This window comes from Adiantum capillus-veneris, chromosome 3 (assembly GCF_014529385.1).
Source record: "Adiantum capillus-veneris isolate H3 chromosome 3, ASM1452938v2, whole genome shotgun sequence".
Lineage (NCBI taxonomy): Eukaryota > Viridiplantae > Streptophyta > Polypodiopsida > Polypodiales > Pteridaceae > Adiantum > Adiantum capillus-veneris.
Window position 1 is genome coordinate 63,964,621 of NC_140933.1, and position 20,118 is coordinate 63,984,738.

The 20,118-nt window shown below is 41.5% G+C and overlaps 1 pseudogene; it reads left to right on the forward strand.

The window, feature by feature from the left end:
* The first annotated feature begins 485 nt into the window (after positions 1-485).
* On the forward strand, positions 486-1,189 carry LOC147461022 (uncharacterized; annotated as a pseudogene).
* The last annotated feature ends 18,929 nt before the right edge of the window (positions 1,190-20,118 follow it).

The following is a 20,118-nucleotide window of genomic DNA, read 5'->3' on the forward strand; positions in this document are numbered from 1 at the left end:
TGTGCATGGCAAGTTTGTGGTTACATATATGTAATAGACTTTAATCAACAAAAAGATATAGCGTGTAGTTTTTTGTTATGATGTTGTACCGAGTCTCTCTCTCTCTCTCTCTCTCTCTCTCTCTCTCTCTCTCTCTCTCTCTCTCTCTCTCTCTCTCTCTCTCTCTCTCTCTCTCTCTCTCTCTCTCTCTCTCTCTCTCTCTCTCTCTCTCTCTCTCTCTCTCTCTCTCTCTCTCTCTCTCTCGTTCTCTGCATAACTAGTTCCTCGCCATGTCTGTAAGCCATCACCCACCCTAGCTCCGGCCACCCTTTGTAGATATTGACAAAACAATTTGTCTGTTTGGCACATGTGCTGCATGCGGGGAGTATCTAAAGGTGGCGTATGTTGTAGGCAGCTTCATGTTAGAGTGCAAGCATGAATACCACCCTCTCTGCTTTAGTGCAATTTTGCACACTAGTGGCACATGTGTGAAAGAGGGGTGTGGCATGGTAATTCATGCAGTGGCAAAAGTGTATATCAGTGGGCATTATATTGTAAAGGGTAAGTTGGCACTGTTTTAAATACATTGAGCCTTTCTAATTTTTCATTGCGATGTTGATTGAGTGAGTCGTTTGTGATTGTGCAGATGAGGAAGATGTGACACCTGCAAGCCAAGATGAGCAAGGAACAGACACGATGGGTGTGAATAATGGTGGGCCTAGACCAGCAAAGGTTTTTGCTAAGGATGTGGAGAACCTTGCCAATATGGAACGGGTTTAAGATGTCCTTGCAAACTTGGAATCTGGTTGGAGGAAGGATAAAGTTGATGGGCAGGATGTATACACAACGGGTGAAAGCCAAGGGGTGGTTACTGCTATGCAGAAGAGGGAGGTTGTTGAAGGCCAGGATAGTGTTGGAATGAATACTTTTGAGTCTCTACAAAACGGACATCGACAAGCCATAAGACAAGAAAGCCATGTTCGATCAACCCTCTGCAATTGACAAGGTGCTGCTAACTACTGCTAAGGTTGTGGCAGGGTAGGGTGTTGTTGAAGAGAATGGCGAGGGAGCGGCCGATGTTAAGAAAGCAGATAGTAGTGAGGATGGTGCCAAAGGTGGGACTGCTAAGAAATATGTAAACAAGGGAAAAGTTCAGGATAAGGTGACTAATCCGATTGATGTGGACGTGGATGCTACCGATCCGGAGTAGGTGGCTGGTGCAATGCTAACATTTCCAGGTGATTTCGCCTTGTCGGACTTGTTGTTTGCAATAGGAAGAAAGCAAGTCCATGGACGTGCCAACAAGTCTTGTGCTTGCAAACTTTAGCTTATGCCTACCCTTGTAATTGACATTGTGTGTCTTGATGCAATGCGCTGAGATTATATTTTGGTCTCCATCTATTACCATATGTTTTAAGTACAGGTTACATTTTCCTTCTCATATTGTGCTCTCTTGTGGTAGACTTTGACCCTTTGATCTTTGAATTGACCCTCTAAGTAAGTTGTTGTAGGATCTTCATTGTGTGCTAATTGACTCAAAATATTATTGACACTATAGAAATTGATCCGTGGTGGCTAAAGGAAAAATTAGCTGACAACAATCTGACACAGAGCTGCCAAAGATGTTACGGCTATAGGCAGGTGGCTGGTTGTATTTGATGTGAATGGTGTGCTCTTAAAGAGCTACGACCAACCACCACTGAAGATGCAGTTTTTGCACCTCCCAGCGGAGGTGAGACCATTTGCCACTAGGTCAAGAGTCATGGTGTGCGGTCAAGACGGATGGAGAGGATGTGCTTGTAAAGTTTTCCAGCCAAGCAGATATTATGATATGGTCTTGTTGTAGAAGAGAAAAGCTAATGCACTTTCTTGAAACATGCCTGCCATACTGTCGAAGTAAATTAGTGTTCAAAGGTATACGTTTGACCCTCTTCTTGCCTCATGCTGATTACCAGTGTGTAATGTCATTGATTCTGCTTAACTTTTTGGTACTCTTACAGATGTGTTCAGCCAAGAGGATTGTGAGATGTGGCTACCCAACATCCTTGATGTCCCACATGTGCCAAGGGATGTTGATGATAAGCCTGTCTTCCTAAAGCTGTTGAGATCAATGTGGAGAAAACACATGTCTTATAATGCCAGCACTAGCTACCAAATTTGTAGATGATTGTAGATATAAGTCTCTTAGAAATGACTATGAGAATTGTCTGGCCATTCAGTCACATGAGCCTTCTTACCTTGATCCCTACTACCCCTTGTACTTCATGGACTTGGTCAAGCCCTGGTTGGAGGGATGGATTTTAGCTCTCTACCCAATAGCATATAGCCGTCAACACCCCCTCTTTGATGTAGAAGACGACGTTAGCCCTCTCGTTGCTGATTATTTCATTCAGCAAGAGGAATACACTTATCGCTTTGACCCCCCGTCAACCCATGATTTGTGGAACAAAGAAAGAAAATTTTCTTGGTGCAGTCTACTATTGTTCCTATTTGTGTGAAAATGAAAATCCACTGATGTCCATTTAGTCATTTTTCTTACAATATGCTTCTGTGGTCATTTTGTCTTGATCTTTGGATTTGGTACTAGTAAGTACCAAATTTGGTATTGGTCTTCTCATTGTAGGGTAATTGTAACTCATGGAAGCTCCATTGTACGAACTTTATAGCAAAGCTTTTTTTTGGAAAAATTTACCATTGTGGGCTTGAGAAATTATGATTACCAGCCTTACCTCATTATCTTCCTTACTACATGCACGAGTAGCAAACCCATTCTCACTCACTCACCATTCCTCTCATCTTGTTTTCTGACCACCCCATCCCACACTTGGGCGTGGATCTTGAAATTGTTTTACATGGCATGTTTCATTGTGTATATGTATGCGTCCTAGTCGCATATCTTGCTAGGTGGTGCCCCTATTGTGTATCTCCTATGATGAGGCCATCGTGCATAATCTTGTTGTGGCCACTGGATGTGTTTTGCACTTCCGCCTCTCATTTGGTGCCCCCACTAAGGACGGCTTTGCAAAGACCTTCAATCAACAAAGAGTAGCGATGCATGCCATCAATCATGGAAAAGTGGCTACAAGATTTTTTGAATTGGAGGACTGAAGAAGAGGAGACTGTAGAAGCACTCAAGGCCTTCATCAAAGTGCTACTGCTAGGTTGTAGCGTCATTGATTTCAAAGAGAGGAGGTGAAGAAAGAACGAGAAGAGTCATCAACCACATCAACCACAAAGTCCAAGCCACAAAGCCTAAAGCATTTGGTGGAAGCAAGTGGGCCTACGCTCTCTCTAGGCCTAGAAAGTTCAAGTCAAGTATGACCATCCAAGCATCACCGCCGCATGCAAAATGGAAAGCCAATTGAGATAGACTCTTCTCACCCGGTCTGTTTTTAAACCCAATTTGGAGGATTATGTGGACTTTAACAAGAGGTAGAGGCCTCTGGTGAAGGTGTCACCCTGTCAAAACTTAAGGTATGCAACTCTAGTGGTCAAAGCCTTGCCCTACACCCAATATGGATAATAACAATAGGTCAAAAGTCTTTCCTTTACGTTTCTTGCAACACGTACATGTAAAGGTGTACATTGATAGGAAGATATTCTACGAGCAGAAGATTGTTTTCCAGTTCAGAGTAGAGATGCTTGGCAAAATCCTTACATCCCCATGTCCCATCATCTTGCCCATTCTTGATTACTACCACTCTTTTGATGTAAGCATCTTTATTCTATTCTAGCCTTGCACTCTTCTTAGCTCCTGCTCAAGTTTTCCACCCATGTATAAACCTTTATGAATCACTAAGTCATTTATAAAAAAAATATTGTAATTGTCTGCTCATTGATTTACTACCATGGCAAGTGTCTCTTTTCCTACATTCAGCGGCGGCCGGCAAGAAGGGAGAAGACATCACCATTGATTCTGGATAACTTTGACATCGCTTGTGTGGTTTCCAACAAGGGTGACGATGCCTCACAGCTATGAATCTTTCCTCTACTGATGGAAGTAGAAGCCAAGTCTTGGTACAATGCTTTGCCCCAAGCTACCAAGGATGCATGGGACTTACAATGTATTGCCTTTGTGAAGAGGTTTGGTGGAGGCACAACCTCAGAAAAGTTATGGCAGGAGCTGACATAGTTAAAGCAGGGAGGTCTGCTAGAGTATGCCAGTTACAAATCCAAGTTTGTGGATTTGTGGGAGCGATGGGTTGCCTCATTGGAGGAAGGTGAAGGAGCGCCTAATTTATTGAAGAAGGACCATTTTATTCTTGGCACGTGGTCGCCGCTTAAGGAGAAGGTGAAGGTGAGATTCCCTGCAAAGTATGAGTTGGCAATGGAAGTAGCCCACCTTAAAGACAAGAAGCTGCACATGCAAGCAAGAGTCAATGAGTCAAAGGAATCAAGCTCAGCCCGACTAACCCCAGTAACTGCAACAGCCGCTCAGAGAACCCAACCACAAGAGGCATCATAAGAGCGGCAAGACTTGTTAAGCCGCATCACTACTCAGCTTGAGAATCTATCTGTGCATTTGGTGCAACAAGGGCATGCACACAACCACAATCAAGATCAAGTGACAAGACAACGAAAGCAGAACCAAGAATACCACTGCTACAATTGTGGAGAAGATGGCCATGGTATGTATTACTGCCCACACCCAACAAGACAAATTTTCAATAGAGGAGCAAGACAAAACCAACTCTCACCACCAAGAGCAAGACCACCACCACCAAGGCCACCACAAGAAGCACCACCTGTGCAAATATTACAACGATCTGTTCAACAACATTCACCACCACTTACCCTCATTCTACCCTTTCCCCCACCACTAGACAATGACCAGGCAGTGAGTCTCATCGATCTTGAAGATAAGGGAAAGGGGAAGGTGGAGAAACACATCAAGGGAGTAGAGGAAGGTAAGATCAATGTTGAAGAGGTAGACACCATGAGATTAAATCACTCTAGACATGAGGAAGCTTCACAAAGGGAAGACAAGATGAAGACCAAAAGGGAGTCAATCAACAGGAAGTCGAAGCCACGATGAAAAATTGGCATTTCAGATTTCACAATTGGTGAGTCTACAAAATCTTGTGAATGATGCTTCTCTACAGGACTCAAAGGTCCCTAAGGGGGAGGGCTACCCAACTATCTTAGGAAGACCATGGATCATGGCCATGAGAGAAAAGCAAGATTTGGACACAAAAACTCTCAAGATGCAAGGTATAAAGGGCAAGGAGATTCTATACAACACGAAGGCAGGTAATAAGCAACAAGAGATTGACCTAGGGACTACCCCAAATGGGCTTCCTGGAAATTTTCCTACAACATCACACGAGGAATCTCTGACAGCAAATGATAGTGACAACTCTCTTGAGATCATGGGTCTCATTCTCACTGATCACAACAAGGTGGATCCACCAGATATACAATTGCAAGAAGTAAGCATCAAGTCTTTGGAACTACATCAATCAAAGGAAGCAATTGCATACCAAACTCAAATGGTTGTTGTCAAGGAGTGGGACTTTGGAGTCCAAAACAACTTTGTCTAACAATACAATCGTCCCCCTCTGCATTAATTATCAAGGTCGAGCCCTTCCAAGCTAGAATCAACTAGGGTTATCTTTCGACCATTTTTACGCTAGAATTCATGAGTTTGCAGTTACACAGTCATGCATGTTTACCAGCATCATTCATAAAGTGTTTTCCTTGAAGCCAAAGAAAAAGGCCGAACCATTAGCTCCGAGAAGTACCAACCAAAGCTAGAGGAGTACCAGCCAGCCAGAGCCATAGGTAACTCTACCACCATATCCTTCTTAGTTCGAATTCTATATTTTGCCCAATCTCACGTAGTCTTTTATACAAAATAATGAACCAGAATATGGTAGCATGGGCCATATCTAAGCTAGACCACTAAGTACATAGTAGAAGGTCAAATTTTTTTATAAGCCTGAAAAAAAGCATCTAAACCATAGAATATTTAAGGTAGCATCATTACTCAATGTAGTGGACTAAGAATGTACAAAAACCAGACCTCTACATCAAATACAAGCAACTGATGTAGGTTAGATGTTTTGTAATCATCTATACTGAGATACTATCCAGGATCCCTTTTCAGAGACATACCTTCCACAGTCAGATACGTTATTAGCCAAATCTTGAGCTTGAACCAAAGTCAAGCCAGTCATAATGCAGGATGTATCAAGCTTTTACAAGATACAGATCCAAGAAGTATTATCTCGTGCTAGAAGAGTACTAGCCAGAGCTAGGGTTTCCAATGGAAATCCTATGTGACTTCCTCCGAGAAGTACAAGCTCAAGCCAGAAGGGTACCAGCCAGAGTCCGTCGGAATTCTATGTAAAGCATAACCATAATATCCAACCCCACTGTATCAAAAATCCTCAGCCGGAGAAGTAACAATACAAGCTATGGAAGCATCAGTCAGAACCCTAGTAACTTACCTGGTTATAAGTATATACCAAATCTCAAGCTGTGAAGAAAAAAACCAGAATTTGCATGTAAACACCAGGTTGTTTAAGCATAAAACCAGAATCCCAATTTTTTATGTCGTCATACCAAGAGCTTCATCCAAATTTAGTTATTGTATGTGTATGAAAAACCTATAACCAAGTAAAGCATCCAAGTAATACAATCCGAATCTCTACAAGTTAAGATCAATTCCATAGTACCTTACCGCTTTTAGTTAGTAAACAACTCAAAAAAAGTCATCAGCTCCGAGAAGTATAATCCCAGGCCAAAGAGAGCAACAACCAGAGCTAGAGTTTCCCATGGAAATCTATGTGACTTCATCGAGATGTATTTGCTTAGGCTAGAAAGGTACCAGCCAGAGCCAGTCGGAATTTCATGTAAAGCACAACCATCTTATGCCATACTTATCAAATCCCACAGTATCAACAATTCTCAACTCCGAGAAGTAACAACACAAGTTAGGGAAGTATCATCTAGTAACCATTTACCCTACCTGGTTAGAAATACCAAATACCAAGCTGTGAAAAAACCAGAATTTGCATGTATATAACCGGTTGTGAAGCATAAAAACCAGATTCCATTGAAAAGAAAACCCAATTTTCTTCATGGCGGCATAGCCAGAAATAACAACCATATACTCACCATCAGTAAACAAAACTCAGAATACTCTATGTCACTGCAAGATTAGATGCCAAATAAAACTAAGTGTAACTGCTGTCAATATTAGGTATGCAGTAAAAAACCGGATTTTTTCACTACTTGCAAACCTGAACGAATAGAACTTTCCATCTCAGGGAAAGGTTTCCACGGTACCAAGCATTATTTTAATTATATTATGTAAAGGAACTCGACCTGAGACGAAGCAGTAGCCAATGGTTGGACCTCCAATACTTGCTTTTCTCTCGCCATGGTTTAATACACACCAAGAACTACTTCTTATGCACTAACCCTCAGTTACCACATAGAGTGTACAAGGATTTCAAACTCTCATACTCGCCAGCTAAGTGAGGGAGACCGTCACCTTTTATACATTCGCATCTCGGATTGGCTCGAATATCCTTCGTCTTGCAGCTCAATTCCAGCTATGCACTCGGGTAGCCTTGAATGGCCCATGTGCTCCATCAGCGCTCTCACCACCTATGCTTACCACCTTCATCAGATGAATCACTGTGATGTAGAGAATCCCCCCATCTCTCTTTACGCGCTTTGAGTGAGCCCCTATTATTAGAAATCCTTACTTAAGGGAAAATTTCCCTTTTAAAAGCCTTTTATAAAACCCAACTTCCCACGAGGCAGGTCTTACTGCCTAGATCTTAATTAGACTCACCTTACTTTTTAATTCAAAGGCTTTATCATATCACCAAGCATGCATAGATGATAGTTTTTAGGTTTGCTCCCATCAATGGTGTTTGAAGTTGTCTAGATGCTCCATCTCAAGGATTAGAACACCATATTACCTTTCAATTCAATAGGGTGTGAATTTCATATTGTAGGGGCCTTTGCACAAGGGAGCCTAAAATTCTCCACTTTAAGCTAATACTCTGTCATTTGTGTGTGTGTGTGTGTGTGTGTGTGTGTGCGCGCGCGCGTTTCCGCCATAGGAGCTCCAAATGGAGCTCCTCCATGCATTGAAAGGCATGGTGAGAAGGCAACGCGCACATTGCCCTCTCACCTCCTCTATGCCTTGAAAGGCATGGAAGAGCTCCATTGGGACTCCTCGATGCCTTGAAAGGGATGGAGGAGGTGAGAGTGCAGCGCGCGACCATGCCTTGAAAGGCAAGGTGAGAGGGCAACGCGTGCGCGCTGCCTTCTCATCGTGCCTTTCAAGGCATGGAGGAGCTCCATTGGGGCTCCAATATTTTTTTTTAAAAAGTACTCAAGTGTGCGAGTTGACTCATTAAGGATAGTAAAAAGATGGTTGCCAAAAATAGCGGGTAAGCCAAAAAAGGAGTGTTACAATAGGGAGGGTACCACCAAATGCGTTTCACTCTTGTGAGCTCATGATGGTGGTGTTAGTGGATTGTGTTTGAGGAGGTGGGGGTTTATAAAGAGAGCTTGGAGGATTCTTTTTGAGGTTTTATTTCTTAGGGGACATCATTTTTTGGAAGGAGTAGAATTAAAGGCCAAGTACTAGGGTACGTGGAGAGGAGTTATGGTGAGTTAGGTGTGGATGTAAGATAAAAGACCAGGTTCAAGAGTACAATTTTTGGGAATGAGAGGTTGGGGTAGAGATGTGGATAAAAAAGGGGGGCTAATATGCAAAGAAAGAAAAAGGAGAGGTTAAAAGCATGCTCAAAAAGAAATTGGTAGAGGTGCAAAGAAGTGTCCAGTGGATAATTTAAGGGGAGGGAGGAAAGTTTCTCCCAAATATTAAACTCTAGATGGTATGGTGCTAGCATTTTAAAAAGGGGGGGATATCAGTAAACTGAAATTTTTAAAGATTATATAGGATAGATGTACAAAAATGGTTTGGGGGTGGCTTGTGAGGTTAAAAAAGGGAGGGTGTGTGAGGTGAAAAAGCGAGTTAAGGGGGGTGTGAACTATGCACCAGAAGGCTATGGATGTTGGGGCCTAAAGTCCAACAAATAGTAGGCCTAGGTAGGTGGGAGAGGTTAGCATCAAGCTGACAAGCTTTTGAAATGGGATTGCTAATATAGTGAGAGAGTAGTAATTTTCTAGTGGTAGGTGTGAAGGGGATTTTGAACACGATGGGTGGATTTTTTGTTCTCTTGTGCAAGGGAAGGAGGAGAGAGGTGCGATTGAGGTAAGAGACCTTGTTGAAAACTTTTAGGAGGAAGTTTGGTGGGTAGCCCTTAGCTCGAAGGAGTAAGTAGAAGAGGTTGCGGAGGCAGAGGTGTCCCTTCCAGGTTGATTCTCTAATACTATACCTTTTAAGCTCTAAGATGATGAAAGCAACATTTTGATGTGTAGGGTGCCATGAGATCCAAGGGATGTAGTTGTAGGCATTTAAGGTTTTTTGATAGCAATGGGAGTCCAGGAGACCAGATGTAGTGAAGCGGGCACCTTTAAAGAATTCAATGTCAAGTATAATGGCATGGGTATGGGAGATGGTACTCGAGATTTTAATGTGCTCTTATAGAGGTTCACCATAAGAGTTTAAGAGGTGGGTAAGGGTACTGAAGGATCCATTCCATAGTCCAAAAGCATCGTCCACATAGCACTTGAAGTAGAGGAGGTTAGGGTTGAGTAAGAGAGGGCAAGAGGCTTCCCAATGGCAAAGGAAGAGACCAGCATAAACCACAGCAAATTTTGAGCCCATGGTGGTGCCTTTGGTTGTTTCCAGAATTTTTCTTTGGTGATGTAATGATGCAAAAGGGTAAGGGAGGCAAGGGAGAGGACAAGATGGGTTTTGTGAGAGTCAAAAAAGTTAGAAATGGTAGTTTTGAGAGCAATGAGGCCTTGATTAATAGGAATGCTAGGGTATAAGGCTTCAATGTCAAAGGTAAAGAGGAGGGTGTTAGGTGGAAGGGGAAGTTTGTCCAAGTCTTGGATGAGGGTAAGGGAGATTTATAGGTGTTGTTTTTGGCAAAGGAGAATTGGATAGAGTTCCAAATGGAGCCAAATAGAAGCCTTCTCAAAGAGGTAGCCCTTATAGGAACAAATAGGTCGAGAGACGATGGATGGCTTATGTATTTTAGGGATGAGGTAGATAGGACAAGGTTTAGGGGGTTTGTTAAGGAGGGAGAGGATAAAGTTGCGTTCCAAAGAAGGAAGAGCAAAGTAGCGGAGGGTGATAGAGGAAACAAGGGAAGCTAAGAAGGTAAAAAGAATGTTAAGGCAAGGCTCATAGGTGGAGCGGTCATTGAGATGAGAGAGGCCTCTTTCTCATACCAATATAATGGTAGAATTACTACACCCAGGTTTTTATCAGCGGGTTTTATGAGTATTGAAGAGTCTAAGGAGAGGCTAGCTAAAGCTTCCATGACAAAACGAGGTCGCTTTGAGAGGGGGGAATTGCAAGAATTCAGAATGAGGTTAAAGTTATGCCGAGTAGTAGACAAAATTTGGCTAAGATGGGGATTTATTAGAGGTGGTTTCCAAAGGGGGTTGGGTTCCTTAAAAGGAGAGGGGGGGGGGGAAGGTTTAAGGTCTTTAAATAAAAGCTTAAGGTTGAGATTTCTTGATAAATTGTAGTGTGAGTTGAGGAGTAAGGTAGGGGAAGGGTTTAGCGGGGGAGGGATGTATGTTAAGCCTAAGGCCAAGCATCGCCTTTCGGGGGGAGAGAGAGAGAGAGAGAGAGAGAGAGAGAGAGAGAGGTGCCAAATTGTGAATTTTAAAGTTAGAGATATCGTGCTCCAAAGTTGAAACTTGATATTTGCCAAAGAGCAAGAGTTTGTAGTCTTGTGGATTTGTCAGTGGGAGCCACCATTTTCTTCTTTTTCTTCCTTTGTGGAGTGGTGGCTCGGGAGTGGCTTTTGCAATCCAAATATATGGGAGGAGGGGGGGTTCGGAGAAATAGAGGTGTACCCAAGTGTGTGGGTCGCTAAACCCTAATCCCTCCTCCTTATGTCGTTTCCCGAGTTGTTTACTTTGTGGTAGGTGGTAACATTTCGAGAGTGGTCCTTATTGTGTGGGTGCAGGTAAGGGTGGTTGCGGGCTTTCTGTGGGGGTGATGAAGCGAAGGAACCGAGGGAGAGGGGTGAGAGATTGCGGGTTTTAAGAGGGTACAAAGGATAGGCGGGGGTGTTGGGGAAAGGGGAAGATTTTGGTTTTTTAGAAACAGGGAAAGGCTTTTCAAAGGGGGGTTTGGAAGGTGGTTGCAAAGACCGTTTATTAAAAGTTATGTTGGAGGGTGGGGGTCCATCTTCGGCTTCCAGTGCTCACGAGCCCAATGGATTTTCAAGTAGCAATGGTGAAGAAACACACGAGTATCCTACTCTTAAAAGCAAAAAGCAATAAGACCACAACTAGCTTAGTATATAGTGACAAATAAAAAAAGACCACAAATAGCTTAGTATAGTTGAACTTACTTCGAGAGATACCTGTCTGCCACGTTTAGATGGTGTACGAACAATAATCTATCAACTATAATCAATAAACAACAAAAGTATTCTTAGCAACAACAATTTAAATAGAAACTTCAAAATTTTGGCAGCATAACGATGTAAAATGCAAATTTTAAAAAAAAATCCCATTCCGTACTTGCTTTCGTGTAGCACTACAATGCTCATGGGAAGAAACAAATACAAGACCACTTCGACATATATATAGCTCTACACTTCAATATGTGTCAATGTATGTGTGTACTACAACAAGTGTTTTTTGTGTGTATGCAAATGCATGAAGTGTCTTTGTGTGAGAGTATGCATGATTGTATTTGTGTCATGCATTATTGTGTGGTTGTGTGTGTATGCAAGTGTTTATGTGTGTGTATGAAATTGTATTTGTGTTTGTGTATTACAACAAGTTTATTTGTGTTTGTGGTATACAAATGCATGATTGTAAGTGTGTTTGCATGTGAGTATGCATTATTTTATTTGCATCATGTGTTACTGTGTGGTTGTGTGTGTGAATAAAAGTGTGTGTGTGTGTGTGTGTGTGTGTGTCTGCATGATTGTATTGGGAAAATGTGTTGTTGTGTGTGTGTGTGTGTGTGCGCGCATTTCCGCCATAGGAGCTCCAAATGGAGCTCCTCCATGCATTGAGAGGCATGGTGAGAAGGCAGCACGCGCGCTGCCCTCGCTCTATTGGAGCTCCTCCATGCCTTGAAAGGCATGGTGAGAAGGCAACGCATAACCATGCCTTGAAAGGCAAGGTGAGAGGGCAACACGTGCGCGTTGCCTTCTAACCATGCCTTTGAAGGCATGGAGGAGCTCCATTGGGGCTCCATTGGAAGCTCCTATGGCAGACCTACACACATGCGCGTGCGCGTGCACACACACACACGTTGAAATAGCCACTCGGTGCAAGACTTTACACACATGCACACACGCACATTTATGTGAGTATAAAATGCACACACACGCACACCCCCTAAGTACCTTCTCTTCTTCTACTCCTTTTCCTTCACAGCAAAATAGGCTCCTTCACTTTCACTTCTCTTCATTCCACTTTACATGTATTATATTTATAAAATATATACATTAAATCACTAAAAATGTATTAGATTTATAAAATATATACAATAAACACTTATAACGAGTATATAAATAAACAAACTGAACACATAACGATTATATATTTCAAGTATAAAACTCTTGGTTTTTGCATTCTTCTGGTTTTGTTAACCGTCTGATATAACCGGTATAGCGATATAGCACAATAGAAGTATCAATACCAGTGCTACCAGCACCAGTACTGGCACTAGAAGTCTTTTAACTAGTGTCGGTATTAGTATGCCAGTATAGCAGTATAGTAGTTTCAGAACCAGTACTAGTGATAGCCGTTTTTCGGCTCTCCGTAATTGTCATGGTGAGTTACCCCACCCTACCAAAATCACCTAAACACTGTGGCTATTCATACCTTTTCATTGTACATAGGTGTGTGTGAGTTAAGGGGCTTTTCCCATATCTTCTTAAAACCCTCAGCTAGCTAGTCATTGGGCTAGTTGAGCCAAAATAAATAAATAAATAAAATCAAAAAAATAAAATATATTATGGCCTATTTGTGTGTAAATATTGCCTTGTATATATGGCCTAAATATAGGGAATTTTCATAATTATTTTAGTATTTATTTAAATATTTCTACCTAGGTGTGCGTTATTTTCATATATATGCTATGTACATTTATTCACCATTACCATAATATTTTTTACCTCTGTATTCTATAAAAAATCATTTTATGCAAGCTTCTCCTATTTTTGGGCGAGAATCCACTCCAAGGAAAAACCTCAAAAGTACCTTCCACCATCAGTCATTGCCTTTCACTAAATTCCTATTTCCTAGAGGTATTTTTTCTTATCTCTTGTAAATAAATACACTTCAATAAAAACAAATGAGGGTCTCCTCATTTGATTCCTTATATTTTCATATATCTCTTTTTTCCATTTTATATTTATATATAGCTAACACTATTCTAGATTCCATGAATAGTTTATATACTAGCCTGTTTTTTCTCATCATATCCGTGTATTATATTTATGCATAATCCACAACCGTGCATATTTTAATACCCCTAAGAATCAATTAGTTCATTCTCTCATGCAAGGAGGGGCTCACCTTTGGAGCCATATGCAAATTCAACAAAAGGGGGAGCCACTGAAGACTTTTTTGTGAAAAAAAACATGTATTTTGGTGGGATTTTTTATATCCATTTCTACTTCGAATTTGGAGCGGTGGTCAAAAGAGAAAATGTAGCCCACAAACTAAATAATCACCTCAAAAATTTTGGTGATTTTTTAAGCAACCACCGGTGAGCTATGATTTTTTGAGTGGACCCCAGTGTCTGCCCACTTTTCTCACAAGTAGCCCATAGTCTTCTCTCACCTCTTTCCACACTTCTGCACACACACACACACTCATGCCTCTCAATCCCTCACTCAAACCTACACCTTCCATGGTTTCCCTCACCTTCTTCACCATTAACCTCCCCTCTTACTCCCATAGCTCTCATATGAGCTCTCCATGTACATACACCATCTCTATGTCTCTCTCTATTATCTCCAAAGTACAATTCCACCTTACCCTTTCTATATATACATAAATTCAGCATGTGTACCATGATTAACCTCTTCAAATCAAGATATCTCATCAACCAAATTACCATTTGCATCGCGATAATCAACCTTGGCGGCGGTGGCGTAAAGAAGAGAAGACAAATAAGAAGATCGATAGTCATTTTGAGAACCTACACAAGTAAGTCAAAAATTTCTTCAAGCTTCACCATCACAAGGATTTTCTCACTTCATTCAACCATCCACCTCATTCCACCCATTGTAAATACATCATTAACTTTCTAGTGATTACTAACACTAACCATTAACATACTAACACAAAATAGCCATTGACCTAATCATAAAAGACACATCACCTCAAGACATGTGTATAGTAACTCTCTCTCTCTCTCTCTCTCTCTCTCTCTCTCTCTCTCTCTCTCTCTCTTTCTCTCCCCTTACTTATTTTCACCTTATCTACCATCAATAATGCTCTTTTTTGAGCCCACATCCATTACCCAAGCAGAGAAAGAAGGCCCACAATGTTTTGATATTCAAAAAAATCATAATCCTGATTTGTTAGCTTGTAAATTAGGGTTTTCAATAATCTTAATGAGGGGTCTCCAACCTATAAATAGGCCCCTCTCCTTCTTGTAAAACAACCTCCAGTATTTCACATAGCACCCCAACACTCTATGCGTGAGGAGAGACTTAGGTGTAGCAACCACTTTGTGAGCTTCACTGTTGGTGTGAGAGAAGCTTTCAAGCTACACATTGCAAGTAAGTGAGCGTGAGTTCAATATCTCAAAACCACTATTGTATATGTTCCTCCATCATCAATAAATTGATGTTTGGTGCATCAAAGGCGTGATTCGACGTTCAAATCTTCATCCTTCTACTTGTGCGATACGGTTTAGTGAATTCAAGGTGACTTGTGTACTTTGAGTTTTATCGTTTATCTGTTTTAAAAAGTGTTTTAGTGTGTTTTCATTGCCAACTTTGTGTCCATTGTAAGAGGGTATTGTGGTGAGAGGTCTCCCACACCCTAAGATAGTGTGAGTGTGTTGGCAATGATTAGCAATCACTAAGCATTGAGTGAGTTTTTATACAAGCTCTACGATAGCAACATAACGAACCATCTCCATTTGCAAGTCACAAATAAGGTATTACGCAAGATCCATTCCTCTCTCTCTTCCCTTTGCTCTAGCTCTCTCTGGCCCATTTTATGTGAGTCTTGGTGTGAGGTTGCTTGTGTGTGTTTTGTGGCGCATCCTCTTAGTTGTGCCAAAATCTCTCTTGCGTCCTAGTTCGCATACCATAACTAGGTGGTACCCCTTCATTTGTTTGGATATGGGTTTGTTGTTGTTGTTTCTTGCTTGTGGTTGCCCCAGCCCCAATTGAGCAGCAAGGGAGCCTTGAGAGGTGTTTAGAGGTCGCCTCTCTTGTTGCTCGCCCCGGACCCGCCTCAGTAGCATTGAAAGTCGAAAGACTAGTACTTGTACCAATACCAATATACCAAACATGTATCTATACCAGTATACTGGCTCTCAGCATGACCCTTATAGAATTGCCTATTTCCTATCCTGAGGAGATTCTTAAGCAAATGGATGCAGTGGCAATTTATTGGCAATCTAGGTTTGGCAACGTAGATATAGAGATTATGTTTGATCATATTGTGTTAGATGCATTTAAGAAAGCTTTAAAGAACCCTTAATTAGCACCAGGGGTGTTCATAAGGGTCACAGAAAATGGATCCCAATGTGAGAAAGATGGCAGTATGGTTTTGCATGCATATAATCAAGATGAAGTGTTTTTCAACATGTGGATTGTAGCCTATCTTTTGTATACGCTATGCACTTTGGTACAGCATGTATCAAGCTTGTCTTTAAGCTACAGGCTTGGTGGCTTATTACCAATATCAGGAAAGGCAATGGACCTTTTTGACAACACCCAAGAGGATAGTGACTCTTTTGCTAACTTCACATGTAGCGGTAAGCTAGGTTCTGAAGAAAATTGGGACTTGCCACATCAACAAGGAGGCCATAAATAGAGGAATCTTGGTACAATCTCCGGGATCATGATCCTAAGTATTTTTTTGGAAGGAGCTAAAGTACTCAATTATCCTTTCACTCATGGTGGTTATAAATCCTATCCTTTTTGGAATGAAGCAAGACATCTTATTGTTAGGACATTGCAGGTGACTATATATTGGGATTCTGGAGAATATTGGCACAAAATTTTGGAAGCCATAGGCTTCCCATTTACTCAAAGTCGGTTTGAGTTGTTGATCATTGATGCTCTAGTCAAGGAGCCTTGTCTATTGCTTTTCTTAAAATTAGGTGAATGCTCTAGAGATCTCACTAATGGCCAAATGCAATGGCTAGTTCAAAAGGCAACTAGATATCGGCTCCTCTACTACTCAATCAACTCAATTATGGAACTAGAGACATAAATGCGTCTAGATTCAGGGGGAGGGCTAATGAGGGCCACTTTTCAAATTTTGCTCCACCTCTCTCTTAGTATGCACTTGGTGGCAAGGCTTCAAGGACCCTAAGAGGAGGAAGGACCTGATGCATGAAAATCACAAAAAAAATCTATGTTTATATTTTGTACATAGTTATGGTTTTGACACATTTGGATGTTGGAAATAAGGAGAGGTAGGAACAAACCCTATGGAAAATAAATAATTCACTAATGCTGATTCTACCCGACGGTCACTACAGGTGAAGAATAAAAGTCAATAGTGAAAGGGAAGAGAGTATTATGCATTATGGAGTTGGAGTCAACAAAATATTATCAAATTCAAGCATAATTCACTTGTGGACACAAGGCTTGCACATCGAGTCAAGAGGGGACCACCTGGAAGACTTTTGAAAGGGAAAAGACGGGCATATATTTTTGTGGGATTTTTCTCATATTGAATTGAAAAAAGTTTTCAACAACAAAGTTGTAGGCGTTGAGCTGATCTTTTGGTCCCTATTTTTTTTTTAATCTTTGGAGCTACAATTTGGGAGGTATGACCGAAATGGTTGAGCCTATCTTTCCACTTGGAAAGAAGTCACGGTTATCCAACTACACACACCAATTTCTTATAGATTTCTCTCCATTATTGCTTTATTTTCTCTTATTTTGTCAAGATTATCTCAAATATTATAACGAAGCTCTTGGACTCAAGCTATGGAAGGTGGCATGGAGACAAAGCTCGCCATGATGAAGGCGATTAGGAGGAAATTGGTCAATAAGCAAGGCACATGGAGCTCACTGATTGGGGGAATGCCTCTAACTGAGGTTACTTTGTAATAACTCCTCTTGCTCATAATCTCTTCCCTAATCACTCTCTTGGCCTATAAAAGGAGGCCTCCTCTTTTGTAAATGGAGACTACACTACACACACACACACATACCCACACACCTACACATACACACCCTTGTGGTACATGCTAGTAGCATGAACCCTAATCACATAATCACAACACCATCACTATGCACAAAATGAGCACCATCACCATCACCATGCACAAAATGAGCACCATATCTCCACACACTTGTAATGAAGGATTGAAGGCATGATTTCAAGAAGAAGAATGTTGGCTAAACTCATGATATTCCTCGCCATCAACTCCCATCCCTCCATTATGCTTCATATAGTCTTGTCCCCTTCTCACCTTCTTTCCCTATTCTACCTATTGTATTCATCTTTTGCAAGCAATCAGCACACTCCATCTTGGTGCCATACCTTGGGTTGTTTGGGATACACTTCATTGTGAGTATGGGTTATGATTGTTCTTTCCATTTTGCTTATGTTACGGTGTGTAGATTCGCCACCATATACACACACTCTCTCCTCTCATATTCCTATCATCTTGCTACTTGCATCTTAAGGTGTGTGGATTCGCCAGTGAGCATACTTGCATGTCTCCCTTACCTCATTATCTTCCTTACTACATGCACGAGTAGCAAACCCATTCTCACTCACTCGTCATTCCTCTCATCTTGTTTTCCGACCACCCCATCCCACATTTGGGCGTGGATCTTGAAATTGTTTTACATGGCATGTTTGATTGTGTATATGTATGCTTCCTAGCCGCATATCTTGCTAGGTGGTGCCCCTATTGTGTATCTCCCATGATGAGGCCATCGTTCATAGTCTTGGTGTAGAGGCCATTGGGTCTGTGCACTTCCGCCTCTCATTGCTATCATCCTCCCTGGCTCCCTCCTCTTCCTCACTATCCTCATTGTCCACCTCTTGCACCACTACAATGGATATGTATTTCCATTCTTCAATGTATTGCTCTTGCATATCCTCCATTGCCCACTTACACATGCATCACAAAATTGTGAGAGTATACGAAGACATAGAGCACATGGGTCCTTGGGTGAATAACCATCTACAGAATGGGTCGCACGCGAGCCTTGAATTCTTTGACATTCCCACTTGATATCCCGTTGCACTTCATCCAGAGAAGCCAACCAAAAAACTCTGTGTGTGTTAGATATGTGTGACCCAGTTGTGTCTCCAAATTTTGCCTTTAAAAAATTAACAACATAAGCCACACCCTTCATCAGTGCCCCATCTGGTTTCAGCTTTTCATGCGTTAGTCTTCTCTTGATGACAACACAAGCTGCATTGTGCTCCCCTTTTCCATGCCCTGATGCGAAGAAGTTCCACATCATGTGCAAGCATGTCAAGTGATGGTACCTAGCAACAAAATAAAAAGGTCAATGTGCCTTGAATTGCGATGTTGCACCATCTGACCACACCCAATGATATCGCAAATGGTGACCTTGATCTTTCAGCCACTTGTCATGAAGCATAAAGCAATGCTGCACAAACAAAGTATCATGCTGCTTATCATCAGATATGTAGAAATGAAGTGTCTTCTGTATGGCACCTCGCGAATTTCTAACATATGTAATATACACAAGGATTGTTACTTGTGTTGACCACCAATGCATCGATTTTATTTCATGATGTACTTTGAATGAATAGTTCTCCGCAAAGTCAATTATAGATATGCCAACATTGTTAGGAAATCTAGGCATGCATTCTTTAAACTATTGTGCCTGCCACCAAAAGGTGAAGTTGCTCTTGATGAAATATTTTAGATGCTTTGCAAAAAGGCCATGGAAAGAAGCACCTGACATTTTTCGCTTCCATCAAAAGCCACATGTCCCAGCTGACATCCATGAACACCTTGACAAACACCTCCTTGCTATCGTTGGAAATCTCATCTGGGAAGAAGGGCAACATGGTTACGCCACATTGAGAACATTCCCCGACCAAGCATTTCTTTGCGTGGAACTCGTTGTCAATCGGCTTTGGACACAAAATGGATTCCCACAAACTACTTGTGTACTGCCATACTACCTGGTTTGTAGAGCACTGATTTGCATCATTATTGCTACAACACACAAAACATCCGCATGTATGAGCTTTTCCACAATGCCCAAAATTATTCTGCCACGAGATTGAAAGCCTCCTTGAGGAATAACATCTGCACATGATACACCCAGCAAAACAAGTATACCGTTCTTTTAGCTTTTGGACAAAGAATGGCTTCAAGGCCTCAAAAGACCTAAGAGACAACTCGATCGTGGGGTGCATTCATTTGAATCTCTTGTACAGTTCCATCTGAGATACGAAAACAATGTAGGTTATAATCCTTGAAGATGACATAGAGATGCAAGCTTGAAACGTTACAATAACTAGACCCAAAAGTTGATAGTAAAGTACCAAATTTGAAACTGAGAATTCAGCACAGTACCAGCCTCAGGGACTTGGTACTGTGCAAATAGTACCCAAGCCATTGTAAAGTACCAAAATGAGTGCTTTGGGTACTGATTAGCCTTGAGTTTTGTAAGGTCATTGGATGAAGTACCAAAGTATTAATGACCTGGTAGTGTGCAAATACTACCCACAACATTGTAAAGTGCCAGGTTTGGAACTTTGGGTACCAATCCCAGGGACTGAGTACTATGCAGATTATAGAGTACCAAAATTGGTGGTTTGGGTGTTGTACGGCTCTAAGTTTTGAAGAATTATTTGATG